Raw genomic sequence first — 19,400 nt, forward strand, 5'->3', positions numbered from 1 at the left:
TATCAAAGTAGTCTTTAGATTTTCTGTTGGCCTCCTGAAGATTACCACGCACATCCGTCCAAACTCTCTCTAAATCACCGGAAAAATTCTCCTCCTCAGGCACGGCAGATCCCAACTTGGAGAACGACCCAAACGACGGATGTCTCCCAGAACAACAAAAAAAAGGCGAACAACCAGCAGAAGAAGATGTATGGTTGTTAAGAGCAAATTCAGCAAGTGGCAGAAACTCAGACCACCCCTCTTGATTGTCTGCCACAAAACAATGCAAGAACTGCTCAACATCCTGGTTTTTCCTTTCTGTCTGGCCATTAGATTCAGGATGATATCCGGATGAGAACGACAAATGAACTCCCAACCTGTCACAAAAGGCACGCCAAAAACGAGCCACGAACTGAGGACCCCTCTCAGAAACAATGTCAGTAGGAACGCCATGAAGTCTGACAATTTCCTTGACAAAGGCCTTAGCGAGAGTTTTAGCGCAGGGCAGTTTGACGAAGGGAACCAAGTGACACATCTTGCTAAAACGGTCCACGACCACCCAGATGACAGTAAAACCCTCAGAGGGGGGAAGGTCAGTTATAAAGTCCATAGCCAAATGTGTCCAAGGAGCACTGGGAACCTCCAAAGGACAAAGCAACCCCGCAGCAGGAGTATGTGAGGACTTAGATCTAGCACATATAGTACATTGACGCACCCACTTAATGACTTCCTTCTGCCATCCAGGCCACCAAAAACTGCGACCCACCAGTCTCTTGGTCTCAGAGATTCCGGGATGACCTGCCAACCGAGATTCGTGACACTCAACAAACAAATCTCTCCTAAAGGTCCCAGGCACAAACAACCTCCCATGAGGAGTGTTAGATGGGGCATTCTCCTGTGCTTTAAGAATCTCATCTTCCAAAACGGAGTCCAAAGCAGCTATCACAACACCTTCTTGTAAAATGTTCTCTTCTTTCTCAGCACCGACTATGGGAGAAAAACTGCGAGACAGGGCATCCGCCTTAACATTCTTAGTACCAGGGATGTAAGTAACGGAGAAATTAAACCGCGAGAAAAACAGTGCCCACCTAGCCTGACGGGCATTCAGGCGCTTGGCAGCATCAAGATATATCAGATTTTTATGATCCGTAAGAACCTGAACGGGAAATTCCGCACCTTCGAAGAAGTGGCGCCAGTGTTCAAATGCGAGTTTAATAGCCAATAATTCCCGATTACCAATATCGTAATTCAGTTCAGTCTCCGAAAATTTTTTTGAAAAAAAGGCACAGGGATGTAATCCATCCCCGTTATCCTGAGACAATACTGCTCCAACCCCCACAGAGGAAGCATCAACCTCAACCAAAAACGGCTTAGTCACATCAGGCTGCATAAGGATGGGAGCAGAGGTGAACCTCTCCTTGAGATACACAAAAGCTTCAATGGCCTCAGAAGACCACTGAACCGCATCAGCACCTTTCCTGGTGAGATCGGTCAGAGGTTTGACAATACTAGAAAAATTTTTTATGAATTTTCTGTAATAATTGGCGAAACCTAAAAACCTCTGTATCGATTTCAAACCAATAGGCCTAGGCCATTCCTGTACAGCTTGAACTTTTACCCGGGTCCATCTCAAAACCTTCGCTGGAGATAATGTAACCCAAAAAACTAATTCTCTGTACAGCGAACTCACATTTCTCCAGCTTAGCAAAAAGCGAATTGTCCATTAATAACTGTAATACCTCACGTACGCTCCGCCAATGAGACTCCAGATCCGGCGAATAAATCAAAATGTCATCCAAATACACAACCACATTTTTGCCGATCAAAGGTCTAAGGATGTCATTAATAAGATTCTGAAAAAATGCAGGAGCATTAGTAAGACCAAAAGGCATAACCAGATTCTCAAAATGACCCACAGGAGTGTTAAAAGCAGTCTTCCATTCGTCACCCTCCTTCATGCGCAACAGATTGTATGCCCCCTTAAGGTCAATTTTAGAGAACCACTTGGCCCCCATTAACTGGTTAAACAGATCAGGAATCAATGGCAGTGGGTAAGGATTGCGTACAGTAATTTTGTTAATCTCACGAAAATCCAGACAAGGACGTAAACCGCCGTCCTTTTTTTTTACAAAAAAAAATCCAACCGCCACAGGAGACTTAGAGGGCCTAATGTGACCGGCGGCCAAACTTGTCTGTATGTATTGCTCCAAAGCCTTCCTCTCAGGAATAGTAAGGTTAAATAAACGACTTTTAGGAAGAGTCGCTCCAGGGACAAATTCAATAGAACAATCATAGTCTCTATGGGGAGGCAAAACCTGCGATTCCTCCTCAGAAAAAACTCTCCAAAAATCCTGAATAGGAACAGGCAATTCTCCCCTATCCAAAGCTGCAATACGCCCGTTACAACACTTGTCATAACATTTATGGCTCCAGGATTTAATTTCACTGGTAGACCAATCCAGTACAGGATTGTGAAATTTTAACCAGGGCAATCCCAATATTACTGGAGAAGGCAAGTTATTCAAAACTACCAAATCCAATTTCTCATGGTGAACACCATTAATAGTGAGAGGAAATTCACAGACCTTGAGAGTAATATTCTTCAAAGGGGAACCATCCACAGAAACCACAGCCATGGGGGATGATAAAGGTTCGGGTTTTAAATTGAGTTTTTTCAAGAATCCCCCATCAATTACATTCAGAGTAGACCCACAATCAACAAACACCCGAAATTCCATTAATTTTTCCTGAGCAATCGTGGAAGCAGCTAAAAATACACCCTTGGAATTTAAACAGGCAATACGGGCATGACTGACCATTTTTTTTTCTTTCTTCATACGAAGCTCACAGCCTTTAATCAAATGACCAGATTTTCCGCAATAGAAACACAAGCCTTCAGAAAATCGACGGTCTTTTTCTTGAGAGCGAGGTGCCACCGATCCAATCTCCATCGGTTCACCACTGTTAGTACACACATTCTCATAACGAGAAACTGACATAGCAGAGGATTTGCTCTCATTAACCCTTGCACGCAGTCTCCTATCCACCCGTATAGCTAATTGCATAGCCTGTTGCAAATCTTCAGGTGTAGGATAAGCAATTAGCAGGTCTTTAACCCTTTCATTGAGCCCAGCAAGAAATAGACTTTTCAGAGCAGAATCGTTCCACCCTGTTTGAGTAGACCAACGACGGAAATGAGTACAATATTTTTCCACATTACCTGATCCCTGTTTGAAACGTCTCAACTCAGTCTCAGCTGATGCGACACGGTCAGGATCATCATATAATAGTCCCAAAGCAGAAAAAAAACTATCCACTGATCTGAAGCATGTATCACTAGGTTGCAAAGAAAAGGCCCACTCCTGAGGCTCTTTGCGCAAAAGTGACATTATGAACCCTATGCGCTGGGATTCATCCCCAGAGGACTTGGGTCTCAAACGAAAATACAGTAAGCAAGCATTTTTAAATGAAAAAAATTCTCGGTGTTCACCAAAAAATAAATCCGGCAAACATACCTTAGGCTCCAAGAAATGTGCTCCAGGACAGTTACTCACGTGCTGACGGAGCTCGGCCACCTCCAGAGAGAGTCCCTGCAGGCGATGAGCCAAATCCTGAACCGACACCATGATGGAACAGAAAAATCTTTCCTTAGAGAATTTGCAGGCTGGACTTACTGTTATGTTCTGCTACCAGAGCTAAGGAAAGAGAGGAGATCTGTCCCTACGATAGAACTCAGCTGAATCCCTATGATGTAACAGGGAACCTGATCCTGCGATCAGACCTGCTAAAGTCCTAAGCTAGTCTGTACGGAGACCTATAGATGTGGGGAAAGAATCCCTACAAGTACTAAGGACTGGGAGGAAAATGGGACACCTCCTAACAGAAATAGTAGCAGACAGACGAACAAACAAAATAAATAGAACATAGAGGTCCGAAGACCAAGCAAACTAACAGAGTTAGATACAGAGCACAGGCTAGCTAGAAAGTAGTTATACAATGAAGTCCAGCAAAGCCAGAAGGGCGGAGCAGGATTAAATAGGCCAACAAGGTCATGTGACCAGCAAAGGAAAAAACCTAAGAGCAAGGTTCTAACACTTGGAACCCCCAGGTGTTTCACAAATTGATTCATAAATATGAAAAAGTATTTTTTTTTCACTTTTTCATTTTTAAGAATCAATTTGTGAAGCACCTGGGGGTTCCAAGTGCTCACTATGCATCTAGATAGGTGCCTTTGGGGGTCTAGTTTCCAAAATGGGGTCACTTGTGGGGGAGCTCCAATGTTTGTGAACGCAGTAGCTCTCCAAACGCAACATGGCGTCCGCTAACAATTTGAGCCGATTTTCCATTCAATTTGTTAGCGGACACCATGTCGCGTTTGGAGAGCCTGTGATGTGCCTAAACAGTGGAGCTCCCCCACAAGTGACCCCATTTTGGAAACTATACCCCTCAAGGATTTTATTAAGGTGTATAGTGAACATTTTGAACCCAGAGGTACGACACAGAATTTGTTTACATTAAGTCATCATATTGAATAAGTTGTCAGTCTTGAGCGCAAGTGCTCGCTACTTGAGTTTGCATCGGGTACTCAGGTATGCACCATGTACAGCGTGTGCTCGAGTGACATGCTCGAGTCCCTGCTCCGCATGTTTCACGGTTATTAGACACCCAAAAAAAAACATGCGGGGATCGCTTGTGCATGGCAGGCAATCCCCGTAAAGTTTTTTTGGCCGCGAAGCATATGGGGCAGAGACTCGAGCATGTCACTCAAATACCCACGATACTCAATGCATACCAGAGCACCAGATGCAAACTCAAGTAGCGAGCACTTGCGCTCAACAGTAGTCGCCATATCGTCATCTTTTTTCTTACTTTTGAAAAAAATCACAACCCCATTACAACCCTAACCCCAACCCTAACCCCAACCCCAGCCCTAACTGTAGCACAACCCTAACTGTAGCACAACCCTAACTGTAGCACAACCCTAACCGTAGCACAACCCTAACCCTAGCACAACCCTAACCCTAGCACAACCCTAACCCCAAACCCAGCCCTAACCCTAGCCCAATCCTAACCCAAGAGTTTATTTTTGAAGCTGTTCCTCGTGCGGTATAAGTGATTAGACGACTTTATTCTTCGGGTCGGTGTGATTACAGCAATACCAGAATCATATGGGGTTTTTATGACTGACAGCTGTCACACACTAAAAGACGCATTTTTTGTAAAATCTAGTTTTTGCATCGCCATATTTTGAGAGCTATAATTTTTCCAGATTTTGGCAGACAGTCATGTGACGGCTCGTTTTTTGTGGGATGACTTGACATTGTTATTGGTGCCATTTTCAGGCACGTGACATTTTTTGATCGCTTTCTATTCCGATTTTTGGGAGGCAGAATAAACAAAAACCAACAATTCAGGAATTGTTTTTTTTTTTTTTATTCTGTTCCGCGTGTGGTAAAAGTGATAAGGCAGCTTTATTCTTCGGGTCAGTACGTTTACAGCGGTACCACATTTATATCGTTTTTCTATGTTTTGCACTTTTACATAATAAAAGCAATTTTATAGAAAAAAATATTTTTTAGCATAGCTTTATTCTGAGAGCTATAACTTTTTTATTTTTCGGCTGATGGAGCTGTATGTCAGCTTGTTTTTTGCGGGACGAGATGACGTTTTCAGCGGTATCATTTTTATTTATATTTGTCTTTTTGATCGCGTGTTATTCCATTTTTTATTTGGCGGTATGGTGATAAAGCATTGTTTTTTGCTTCGTTTTTTTTTTTTTTACCGTGTTCACTGAAGGGGTTAACTAGTGGGACAGTTTTATAGGTCAGGTTGTTCCGGACGCGGCGATACCAAATATGTGTACTTTTATTGTTTTTTTTGTTTCTTTTTTATAATAATATTTATTGATAGGTACATTATATTTTTATTTTTGGTGGATTATTTTATTTATTTATTTTTTATATTTTTGCAATTTTTTTTTTTTTTTTCACTTACTGACAGTTTTTATACTTTATTACTTTGTTCCACTATGGGACTTTCACTTTTTTTTATCTGATCGCCTGCATGGCACAGGAATGCAGCACCATCCCTGTGTCATACAGGCTATCAGCGCTGCACAGTGAGAAGATTGTTTGGAGATGCACTGCTCATGTCCAAACAATCTTCCTGCTGTCTGGTGACCCGGATGTTGTCATGACGACATCGGGTCGTCATGGCAACACCCGGGAAGCCTTTGCAGACAGCGCTGGAAGCCGGAAGAGGAGGTGAGTATCTGCGATCACCTCCCCTTGCCCCCGCAATGCTGCGATCGGCTGCGATCGACTTCGATCGCAGCATCGCAAGGGTTAATGTGCTGGGAGCGGTGCAGGACCGCTCCCTGCACATAGTACCGGGTGTCAGCTGTGACAATCAGCTGACACCCGGTGGCGATCGCGCCCGCACAGCCTGTGTGCGCGCGCGATCGCGATGACGTACTAATGCGGGTCTGGCTCTTAAGTCCCAGGGCACAGACGCGTATTAGTACGTCAGATGTTATTAAGGGGTTAAAAACTATCCTGAAACATTTTAAAACCCATCATAATTGTAACCCGTAATTTCTAAAAGTTAGAGGTATAGACAAGGTCCAGTTAGGTATAAGAGAAGGAAATCACAAACAAGAACTCCTAAAAATGAATCCAAATGTATAGTATCACTTTACACCATTGCCTTAATGAGATATTGAGCTTCAAACCCTTTATTTAGATCGCAAATTTTATTTTTATTCATATAATCATTAGTTTAGATTTTTAGTTATCTAGTACAATATATATATATATATATATATATATATATCATTTTTTGGATGGTTATTTGTATTTATTTCTGTTTTCTATATGGCAATTTACTCTATAGTTATCCTTACTTGCATGAAGTCTGGATGGCAGAACATACGGACAAGTACCGTATCATGGTACGTATTCTTCATGGTGAATTATCCCTCTTTTTTTTCCCCTTCCTCTTACCTGAGGAGATATGGGGTACCTTGATACTATAGACATTTTATGTATCATTACTCTATTGTGATGTACTTGCTGTGAACTTATTTGGCTATTAGGCTGTGATTAGTCTTGTTAACTATTTATATTGCTTCTACATCTTTCTTTTTTTATTTGTATAGCGCCGACATATTCCACAGCACTTTACAATTCAGACAATTTCCAGACATTATGGCCACTGTCCCTATTAGGCTCACAATCTAGATTCCCTATCAGTATGTCTTTGGAGTGTGGGAGGAAACCGGAGAACCCGGAGGAAACCCATGCAAACACGGGAAGAACATACAAACTATTGAAGATGTTGTCCTTGGTAGGATTTGAACCCAGGACCCCAGTGTTGCAAAGGTACGGTGCTAACCACTGAGCCACCGTGCCGCCCAATTATATTATATTTTATTCGAAAATCATATGATCCATTATCATTATGGTATATATATTCACCATTCTTTTTCACCTTTTTCCATATTTATGTTTAATATCACTGATATACAGGTTGTAACATCCCTGGCGGTGTGCTGGCATGGCTTACCATCTCCCACCATGCAAGATCGCCAACTTACCTATCTGTCCAGGCTGCACACTTTTCTCCAGTACTTGCTGTGTGCATGTCTCTTGTCTGATTGCTTAGGGCGCGGTTACTGCCTGATTCTTAAAGTTACAGAGTGTGCACTCCTAATGCGTCCCCAGCCTATTGCTGTGTGTCTCTATGTCTGTACCTTCCATTTTCCTGCAGTGTCTGAACCTGCACCTAACTCCAACTCATTGTCTTTGTACTTCTGTTTGTGAGTTTTGTGTCCACTCACCACTTCATTGTAAGTACCTTGTGTGTATCTGGTTCTGCTTGTCCCGTTTCCCTGTCTCTGTATCTACCTCCTGTGTTCTAACTATCTTCCTGTGTTTCCCAGTCTGTTCCATGTGAACAGTGCCCTGTCCTGTCTGCCTGCACCTTCTGCTTTGTTCTGCCTCGCTTGTCCTCCGCACCTGTGGTGTAGTATCGGCGTCTCTGCCCCCCTCTTACCGCCGCGCTCCCGGCCCAGCATCTTCCGCCTCTCCTGCTGCTGCTGCCAGCGTGCGCAGCTTCCTGGGCATTGTGCTTAAGGCACGTGCGTTCCCCCCTCTTAAAGGGGCCGCGCGCGCCATCCTAAGGAGTCCCCGGCCAATGGCCAGAGGACCTCTCATATAAAAGGCGCCTCCTCCAAGATGGAGTTACCCGAGCAAGGTTGTAGCTTTGTGTCCTAAACTCTGCTTCAGCCTTCAGGTCCCGCTGCTAGTCTGACTACCAGTCCAGTCCGCCAGCCTGACTACCAGTCCAGTCCGCCAGCTTGACTACCAGTCCAGTCCGCCAGCCTGACTACCAGTCCAGTCCGCCAGCCTGACTACCAGTCCAGTTCGCCAGCCTGACTACCAGTCCAGTCCGCCAGCCTGACTACCTGTCTCCGCCAGCCAAGTGTACTCTCCAGCCCGACGGTCTGCCTACGATCCAAACCCGCCAGTCTGTCTATGGGCCTGGCTTGCCTGCCTACCCGGAGAACGTACCAGTTACCTGCCATGCCTATCAGCCAGCCTACCTGGCGGCTCCTACCAGTTACCTGCCGTGCCTATCAGTCAGCCTACCTGGAGGCTCCTACCAGTTACCTGCCGTGCCTACCCAGAGGCTCCTGCCATTTACCCGTGGGAGTCACCTGCTCTCATACAAGGACAGGCCCAGAGTAGCACCTGGTCCCTCTGCTCGGTCCTTCCCTGGTTCACGGAGTCGATTGAGCCGCCGTGCGACCTTGGTCAGTCCGAGTTGATACCTAGTTACGCCCCTCTGGTCCCTCCTTGCTCCGTAGCACAGAGGTTCCACCACCCGGATCCGCAACAGTTTGCACAGACCATGGAACCCAGTGGACCCCAGGCTCCTTCGCTTGCTGACCTGTACCAGGAGGTTTATCATCAGGGATCCCAACAGGAAACCATCCTGACCTACCTGCGGTCTGTCAACGCTCGCCTGGACACGCTGTCTGTCCCACCTGTGCCCGCCTCGAGCCGAGCGACACCTGCTCCGGCGGCGCCGCTGCCTACCAATACCACGGCATCCAGCCTCGGACCCCGGCTTTCTGCGCCTTCTCGTTTTGGGGGTGACCCCGTCTTATGTCGGTATTTTCTGAACCAGTGCACGCTGCACTTTGAACTTCTGGCACATCTGTTTCCCTCCGACCGATCCAAGGTGGCGTTCATCATGTCTCACCTCACCGGGGAAGCATTGGCATGGCTAAACCCTCTATGGGAGAGAGGGGATTCCCTGGTGTCCGATCTTCCGGCTTTCCTCACTGCCTTCAGGAGGGTCTTCGATGAGCCCGGACAAAGAATTTCTACTGCCTCCTCATTGCTCCATCTCCGCCAAGGGAGTCTCACCGTGGGCCAGTATGCCATACCGTTCCGTACCCTCGCTTCTGAGCTTGCCTGGGACAACGAGGTTCTGGTGTCCACCTTCTGGGAGGGTCTTTCCGGTCAGATTAAGGACGAGCTAGCCAGCTGGGACATTCCTACCACCCTGGATGACCTGGTGTCACTAGCAACCCGGATTGACATCCGTTTCCTAGAACGTGCTAAGGAGACTACCCTGGAGAGAAGATTTCCTCTTCTTGCTCCTGCTTTCCAGAAACCTGCCTCCCAACCAGCAACTCCCCGGGCACGCTTGCCCGAACCTATGCAGATTGACCAGACCAAGATGGTCAAGTCTCGCCAAGAAACACGCCGAGCCGAGGGAGCTGTTTCTACTGTGGTAGTAAGGAGCACCTGATCCGTTCCTGTCCGGTGAAGCCGGGAAACTCCAGTGTCTAGGACCGCTCGGAGAGGTCGTCCTAGGCAAGAGTAAATCCTCTCCGTTCTTGACTTTATCTGTCTCTATTTCCTGTGGAGAGAACCGCTTCTTTGAAACCGCCCATCTGGATTCCGGAGCCGCTGGGAATCTCATTTCCCAGTCCCTTGTAGAGAAGCATCAGATTCCTACCAAACTTCTGGCTGAACCATTGGCAGTCGCTTCCGTGGATGGAAGACTCCTTCCTGTAACATCCCTGGCGGCGTGCTGGCATGGCTTACCACCTCCCACCATGCAAGATCGCCATCTTACCTATCAATCCAGGCTGCTCACTTTGCTCCAATACCTGCTGTGTCTCTTGTCTGATTGCTTAGGGCGGCGGCGCGGCTACTGCCTGATTCTTATAGTTACTGTGTGCGCACTCCTAATGCCTCCCCAGCCTATTCTGTGAGTCACTGGATACTTAAACCCCCTCCACCCAGTAGAGGGTGCCTGAGCAACACTTTCATTCAGTGTGTTCTGTGCAACTGAGTTGCCAGGTCCTGTCTTGTATCTTGTCTGTTCCGCCACCCTGGGGGCTGTATATTCAGGCCTGTTGCCTGTATCTGTGACTTCTAGTCTGTTTCCGCGACCCTGGGGGCTGAGTTCCCAGGCTCGTTCCTGTATCTTGTTCCTGGTTCAGTTCCTGTCTGAACAGTGTCCTAGCCCGTTACCTGTTCGTCTCTATGTCCGAACCTTCCCTTTTCCTGCAGTGTCTGAACCTGCACCTAACTCCAACTCATTGTCTCTGTACTTCTGTTTGTGAGTTTTGTGTCCACTCGCTACTTCATTGTAAGTAACTTGTGTGCATCTGGTTCTGCTTGTCCCGTTTCCCTACCTCCGTATCTTCCTCCTGTGTTCTAACTATCTTCCTGTATTTTACAGTCTGTTCCATGTGAACAGAGCCCTGTCCTGTCTGCCTGCACCGTTTGCTCTGTTTGTTCACCGCACCTGCGGGTTTTGTTCTGCTCTGCTCTGCTTGTTCACCGCACCTGTGGTTCCGCTCTGCTCTGCTTGTTCACCGCACCTGCGGTTCCGCTCTGCTCTGCTTGTTCACCGCACCTGCGGTTCCGCTCTGCTCTGCTTGTTCACCGCACCTGCGGTTCCGCTCTGCTCTGCTTGTTCACCGCACCTGCGGTTCCGCTCTGCTCTGCTTGTTCACTGCACGTGCGGTTCCGCTCTGCTCTGCTTGTTCACCGCACCCGCGGTTCCGCTCTGCTCTGCTTGTTCACCGTACCCGCGGTTCCGCTCCGCTCTGCTTGTTCACCGCACCTGCGATTTTGCCCCGCTCTGCTTGTTCACCGCACCGGCGGTTTCGCTCTGCTCTGTTTGTTCACCGCACCGGCGGTTTCGCTCTGCTCTGCTTGTTCACCGCACCTGCAGTTTCGCTCTGCTCTGCTTGTTGACCGCACCTGCGGTTCTGCTCTGCTCTGCTTGTTGACTGCACCTGCGGTTCCGCTCCGCTCTGCTTGTTCACCGCACCTGCGGTTTTGCTTTGCTCTGCTTGTTCACCGCACCTGCGGTTTTGCTACGCTCTGCTTGTTCACCGCACCTGTGGATTCGCTCTGCTCTGTTTGTTCACCGCACTGGCGGTTCTGCTCTGCTTGTTCACCGCACCGGCGGTTTCGCTCTGCTCTGCTTGTTCACCGCATTGGCGGTTTCGCTCTGCTCTGCTTTTTCACAGCACCTGCGGTTCCACTCTGCTCTGCTTGTTCACTGCACGTGCGGTTTTTCTCCGCTCTGCTTGTTCACCGCACCTGCAGTTTTGCTCCGCTCTGCTTGTTCACCGCACCTGAGGTTTTGCTCCGCTCTGCTTGTTCACCGCACCTGCAGTTTTGCCACGCTCTGCTTGTTCACCGCACCGGCGGTTTCGCTCTGCTCTGTTTGTTCACCGCACCGGCGGTTTCGCTCTGCTCTGCTTGTTCATCGCACCTGCGGTTTCGCTCTGCTCTGCTTGTTGACCGCACCTGCGGTTCTGCTCTGCTCTGCTTGTTGACTGCACCTGCGGTTCCGCTCCGCTCTGCTTGTTCACCGCACCTGCGGTTTTGCTTTGCTCTGCTTGTTCACCGCACCTGCGGTTTTGCTACGCTCTGCTTGTTCACCGCACCTGTGGATTCGCTCTGCTCTGTTTGTTCACCGCACTGGCGGTTCTGCTCTGCTTGTTCACCGCACCGGCGGTTTCGCTCTGCTCTGCTTGTTCACCGCATTGGCGGTTTCGCTCTGCTCTGCTTGTTCACCGCATCTGCGGTTTCGCTCTGCTCTGCTTGTTCACTGCATCTGCGGTTTCGCTCTGCTCTGCTATCCACTGCACCTGTGGCTCCGTTCCTGTGTCCCAGTCTGTACTGGTCCCTATCCTGCCTGCGTTCCTACCTGCCAGTACCCGCCTGTCTGCATGCCAGCCGTGCCTGCCAGTGCCCACCTGTCTGCATGCCAGCTGTGACTGCCAGTGTCCACCTGTCTGCATACCAGCCGTGCCTGCCAATACCCACCTGTCTTCATACCAGCCGTGCCTGCCAATACCCACCTGTCTGTATGCCAGCCTAACGTGCCTGTTTCTGCATTCCCCGGTGTGGGTCAACAGCTGTGACAGGGGTCTGACCTGGAGTAGCACCTGGTCCTTCTGCTCGGTTCCTCCCTGGTTCACGGAGTCGACTGAGCCGCCGTGTGACCTTGGTCGGACCGAGTTGATACTTAGTTACGCCCCTCCCGGCACTCCTCGGTTCATGGTCCAGTGGGATCACTAACCACGCTCACGCCAGTTAGTCCGGGCGTGAGCGTAACAGTTTGCTCAGGCCATGGTCCCCGTTGAGCCCCACGGCCCTTCGCCCTCGGAGAGATTTGAATTCTTGTCTGGCGAATACGTGCACCAAGGACAAAATGTTTCTCAAGCTGAGGTCCAGGCGATTTACGCACCAGCTCAAATGGAGCTATCAGCACTCGTTCCTGCAGATCCACCACGGTACTATGGGGATCCAAAACAAAGCCGTGCGTTTGTGGAGCAATGTATGCTGCATTTCAAATTCTATGCTCACTATTTTCCCACTGATTGGGCTAAAGTAGCATTCATGATGTCCTACTTAGCGGGTGATGCCTTGAATTGGATCACCCCCCTATGGGAAGCATGGGATCCTATCGTCTCTGACCTGCAGGCCTTCCTGGTGGCCTTTCTAATGGTCTTCGATGACCCTAACCCTGAGGCTTCTGCTAAACCTTCCCTTCCCAGTATTCTCTGCAGAAAACCCTTGCAGGCTTGAAGAAGAGGGGGCGTAAAGGGGGGGGGTACTGTAACATCCCTGGTGGCGTGCTGGCATGGCTTACCACCTCCCACCATGCAAGACCGCCATCTTACCTATCAATCCAGGCTGCACACTTTGCTCCAATACCTGCTGTGTCTCTTGTCTGATTGCTCAGGGCGGCGTCGCGGCTACTGCCTGATTCTTATAGTTACTGTGTGCGCACTCCTAATGCCTCCCCAGCCTATTGCTGTGAGTCACTGGATACTTAAACCCCCTCCACCCAGTAGGGGGTGCCTGAGCAACACTTTCATTCAGTGTGTTCTGTGCAACTGAGTTGCCAGGTCCTGTCCTGTATCTTGTCTGTTCCGCCACCCTGGGGGCTGTATACCCAGGCCTGTTGCCTGTATCTGTGACTTCTAGTCTGTTTCCGCCACCCTGGGGGCTGAATTCCCAGGCTCGTTCCTGTATCTTGTTCCTGGTTCAGTTCCTGTCTGAACAGTGTCCTAGCCCGTTACCTGTTCGTCTCTATGTCCGAACCTTCCCTTTTCTTGCAGTGTCTGAACCTGCACCTAACTCCAACTCATTGTCTCTGTACTTCTGTTTGTGAGTTTTGTGTCCACTCGCTACTTCATTGTAAGTACCTTGTGTGTATCTGGTTTTGCTTGTCCCGTTTCCCTACCTCCGTATCTTCCTCCTGTGTTCTAACTATCTTCCTCTATTTTACAGTGTGTTCCATGTGAACAGAGCCCTGTCCTGTCTGCCTGCACCGTCTGCTCTGTTTGTTCACCGCACCTGCGGGTTTTGTTCTGCTCTGCTCTGCTTGTTCACCGCACCTGCGGTTCCGCTCTGCTCTGCTTGTTCACCGCACCTGCGGTTCCGCTCTGCTCTGCTTGTTCTCCGCACCTGCGGTTCCGCTCTGCTCTGCTTGTTCACCGCACCTGCGGTTCCGCTCTGCTCTGCTTGTTCACCGCACCTGCGGTTCCGCTCTGCTCTGCTTGTTCACTGCACGTGCAGTTTTGCTCCGCTCTGCTTGTTCACCGCACCTGCAGATTTGCTCCGCTCTGCTTGTTCACCGCACCTGAGGTTTTGCTCCGCTCTGCTTGTTCACCGCACCTGCGGTTTTGCCCCGCTCTGCTTGTTCACCGCACCGGCGGTTTCGCTCTGCTCCGTTTGTTCACCGCACCGGCGGTTTCGCTCTGCTCTGCTTGTTCACCGCACCTGCGGTTTCGCTCTGCACTGCTTGTCGACCGCACCTGCGGTTCTGCTCTGCTCTGCTTGTTGACTGCACCTGCGGTTCCGCTCCGCTCTGCTTGTTCACCGCACCTGCGGATCCGCTCCGCTCTGCTTGTTCACCACACCTGCAGTTCTGCTCCGCTCTGCTTGTTCACCGCATCTGCGGTTTCGTTCTTCTCTGCTTGTTCACCGTACCTGCAGTTTCGCTCTTCTCTGCTTGTCCTCCGCACCTGCGGTTTCGCTCTGCTCTGCTTGTCCTTCATACCTGCGGTTTCGGTCTTCTCTGCTTGTCCTCCGCACTTGCAGTTTGTTCCTGTATCCCAGTCTGTACTGGTCCCTATCCAGCCTGCTTTCCTACCTACCTGTCTGCATACCCGCCAGTACTGGCCTGTCTGCATACCCGCCATGACAGCCAGTACCCACCTGTCTGCATACCAGCCGTGCCTGCCAGTACTGGCCTGTCTGCATACCAGCCGTGCCTGCCAGTACCCACCTGTCTGCATATCAGCTGTGCCTGCCAGTACCCACCTGTCTGCATACCAGCTGTGCCTGCCCGTTCCTGCATTCCCCAGCTGTGACCGGGGTCTGACCTGGAGTAGCACCTGGGCCACCTCCCACGTCCCTACTCAGACCACGGAGTCGATTAAGCCGCCGTGTTTGTGGTCGGATCTGGCGAGGCCCCTAGTCACGCCCCTCCAGGCACTCCTCGGTTCGTGGCCCAATGGAACCACTAACCACGCTCACGCCAGTCAGTCCGGGCGTGAGCATAACACAGGTGCATCTCACAAAATATCATCAAAAAGTTAATTTATTTCAGTTCTTCAATACAAAAAGTGAAACTCATATTATATAGAGTCATTACAAACAGAGTTATCTATTTCAAGTGTTTAATTCTGTTAATGTTGATGATTATGGCTTACAGCCAATGAAAACACAAAAGTCAATATCTCAGTAAATTTGAATAATTAACTAAAAACATCTGCAAAGCCTTCCTAAGCGTTTAAAAAGGTCCCTTAGTCTGTTTCAGTAGGCTCCACAATCATGGGGAAGACTGTTGAATTGACAGATGTCCAGAAGGCAGTCATTGACACACTAATTAAATACAAAGTAAATTTTGCATTTCATTTTGGAAATCAAGGTCCCAGAGTCTGGAGGAAGAGTGGAGAGGCCACAATCCAAGCTGCTTGAGGTCTAGTGTGAAGTTTCCACAATCAGTGATGGTTTGGGGAGCCATGTCATCTGCTGGTGTAGGTCCACTGTGTTTTATCAAGACCAAAGTCAGCACAGCCATCTACCAGGAAATTTTACAGCACTTCATGCTTCCCTCTGCCGATAAGCTTTTTGGAGATGGAAATGTCATTCTCCAGCAGGACTTGGCACCTGTCCACACTGCCAAAAGTACCAATACCTGGTTTACACACAACAGTATCACTGTGCTTGATTGGCAGCAAACTCGCCTGACCTTAACCCCATAGAGAATCTATTATAGAGAATCTATGGGGTATTGTCAAGAGGAAGATGTGAGACACCAGACCCAACAATGCAGACGAGCTGAAGGCTGCTATCAAAGCAACCTGTGCTTCCATAACACCTCAGCAGGGCCACAGGCTGATTGCCTCCATGCCACGCCACATTAATGAAAATTTCCTGGTAGATGGCTGTGCTGACTTTGGTCTTGATAAAACACAGTGGACCTACACCAGCAGATGACATGGCTCCCCAAACTATCACTGATTGTGGAAACTTCACACTAGACCTTAAGCAGCTTGGATTGTGGCCTCTCCACTCTCATCTTGACTGAAAAAAAACAGAAATGTAGAAATTTTTGCAAATTTATTAAAAAAGAAAAACTGAAATATCACATGGTCATAAGTATTCAGACCCTTTGCTCAGACACTCATATTTAAGTTACAAGCTGTCCATTTCCTTGTGATCCTCCTTGAGATGGTTGTACTCCTTCTTTGGAGTCCAGCTGTGTTTAATTAAACTGATAGGACTTGATTTGGAAAGGCACACACCTGTCTATATTAGACCTATACAGACCAGTTATGTGACTGTGTGACGTGCGCAATGAGCACCGGCCCCACTGTGACGCGGCAGCATGGCGAGGACCTGCTATTACACATGCGTGACAATTATTATGGCAATTGATCACATTATAAAATGGCAGTAACAATGTGCTCTTCTACGTCCTGATGAAATCGCAGGCAACGCTGAAACGCGCGTCGAGGTATGCTGTATCTTGTTTATTTATTATGGCCACGGGTAATTACTATATATAGGGATATCTGCTTATTATAGCTACCTATAACTCATGTGGTTTCATTGTGGTGTAATATCTATACATATGGTCTGAGATGATCATGCAATTCCTTATCGGTGGTTATTAATCCCCAGTTATCATTCTTTATGCAAATTAGCATGGTATGACATTATATGCAGTATATACAGTGATGTGAAAAAGTGTTTGCCCCCTTCCTGATTTCTTATTCTTTTGCATGTTTGTTACACTTAAATGTTTCAGATCACAAAGAAAATTTAAATATTAGACAAAGATAACACAAGTAACCACAAAATGCAGTTTTTAAATGAGGGTCTTTATTATTAAGGGAAAAATAAATCCAAACCTACAGGGCCCTGTGTGAAAAAGTGATTGCCCCCCTAAACCTAATAACTGGTTGGGCCACCCTTAGCAGTGACTCGCCCCCTGGGCCGTGGGGCACTCGGATCCGGGCAGTAGGGGAACGATGGGAGTAGTAGTGGCAACCCGGTTCCGTGGCTCAGGGTGGTCAGGCCAGTGGTAGTCCGTTATGCGCTGATGATTATGTCCGACTACGCCACCCGTGGATTGCGGTTATTAGGAGCCGCCGCTGCATGCAGACCGCTGGGGCTGATGAGGTGTGCAGCTAGGGTAGTGTGACTCCCCACGGGAAGAGTGCGGCCCCAGGGCAGTATAATGGATGGTGGGAGTGATGGTGGTGAGAGTCCCAGTACCGGTAGTGCTGGAGGCGCGAAGTAGCACACAGACAACAGGTTGCAGTCCAGGGCCTTTACTAAAACAGGTAAACTGACCTGTAAACAGTCCCGGCTAGGAGGGGACCTGGATGTCTGAGAGCAATGGGGAAATTGGCCCTGGTCAGGGTGAGGGTGTAGGCCTGCCATGCTTTCTGTGCTCCTTCTGGCTATCTCCTCCTTATAGGGTAACAGCCCACGTTTCCGAGCTTTCCGTGTACTCTCGCCTGTATGGCCTGCGACGTGGGTTCCTTTCTGCTCCCGGCCTGGTACGGCTTTACTGGTCCCTTCTGTTGTGGCAGAGCCTCCAGGTTTCTTAGGCCAAGGAACATACAGTCCCCTGCGGACTGGTTATCTGCTGTGGGATGTGGAATCCTCCCAGCCTCAGACACCAAAGTCTGGTAAATTAAGTCTTTTATCTGCTAAGACAGGCTCACTTCGCCTCTTGTCTCTGGCTTGTGGCTCTCCTCCTGCCACACTTCCTCTTAGGTGCAATACAACTTTCTGTCTCTGCTCTGTTCCGGGACACGTCTCAGTGCTGAGACAGGTCATCCAGTTCTCTCTAACCCTGCCCCCAGTACCAGCTTTTATAGGGGCAGCCTGCTCCCCCTACTGGCCTGAGACAGGGTACTGCATGCTAATGTTCCCCTGACTAGAGAACCTCCCCCTTGCTCTCAGACACAGCTTTATTACATTTTGTGGCATCCAGGCCAGGGTGACACATTCCCCCCTAGTGAAATGTAGTACTCCGGGACTAAACAATAAACAAAGAGAATATGCATGACCATAAAACATTATCAGGAAAGTGACGCACAGATTGAGTTCTTAAGGTCACAGTGTGGTCTGTGACCGGGTGTCCATATCACCAATACAACGGGGAGCCTTAACCAGGTGGGGGTCTGTCCTACCCCAAGTCCTTCACAGTCTTAGTTCATTCCTTGGTTAGGCTCCGAACGCAGTCCATACAAGATTCCGGTTATAAAAAGTCCATAACCTTCGAGTCTGTACGGCAACTGTAAGGAACTGAAACACACAATTACTAATCACGCAGGTAACTTGGCAAACAATTCAACATTTGGCAACAGGGTTATTTACAATTTTAGCGCGCTCTATATTTTCCAGCGAGCGGGTATCTGCCCCTTTGTGCTCCTGGTTGATCTCCTTAACCCACTGTCTGGTGGTGGACCGACCTGGCTTTCCCCACTAGCGTTAGGGGTACAGCTACCAGCTGGACTTACAGGCAGGGCAGGCAGCTGTCTGCGGGTCCTTTGGCTTACCGCAGGCATGGCAGGCTCTCTGTCAGCAGAGGGTTGATTCTCCTGGGCTGCTGGTTCAGTTCTTCTGCCTCTGGAACTGCTTGCTCCTCTTCACCTTCCGGCTCTGGTGTTGGTTGTTGCTGTGCCGGTTGCAGGAAATGCAGGACGGGTACCACTATGGCATCATTTATTCGAGTCCAGGACTGAGGGAACTCTCCGAGAACGGTGCTGATCATTTCTTCCTTGTCCTCTGCGGGTTCAAGGTCACTCTGATCCTCTTCTGCACTACGGAGTTGCTCGGGGCACCTTTTGAGGTGGTCTCTGGAGACTGTACTAGTGGTTTCCCCTCCGTCCTTGGTGATCACACACACCTTCGGGTTGTCGTGGTCAGACTGCAGTACGGTGTAAGGTTCCCTTTCCCACTGGTCGTCCAACTTATGTAGCCTTCTCTTCCGCTTCAGGACCTGCTCACCAGGTTCCAGGGGACCAGCAGGGGCGTGTTGGTTGAAGAATTTTTCTTGCCTCTCTCTCACCTGGGCCAGGCTCTTCTCCACACTCTCCTGTACCTTCTTGTGCTGCAGTTGCCTTTCCGTATCCCAGTCCGCATCCGGGGAGGTGTCCTCAGGCGTTAGGACTCCCATCTCCAGGTCTACGGGCAGCTTACCTGGTCTGGCTCGCATCAGGTAAGCCGGGGTGCAGTTTGTAGCATTCACCGGGATATGGTTGTATAGGTCTATCAGGTCCGGCAGTTTTTCTGGCCACAGGCTGCGTTCCTCCAGGGGCAACGTCTTCAGGAGGTCAATGACTA

Source organism: Phyllobates terribilis, unplaced genomic scaffold (genome assembly GCF_046119375.1).
Source record: "Phyllobates terribilis strain yellow unplaced genomic scaffold, ASM4611937v1 Scaffold_8__6_contigs__length_399053987, whole genome shotgun sequence".
NCBI classification, from domain to species: domain Eukaryota; kingdom Metazoa; phylum Chordata; class Amphibia; order Anura; family Dendrobatidae; genus Phyllobates; species Phyllobates terribilis.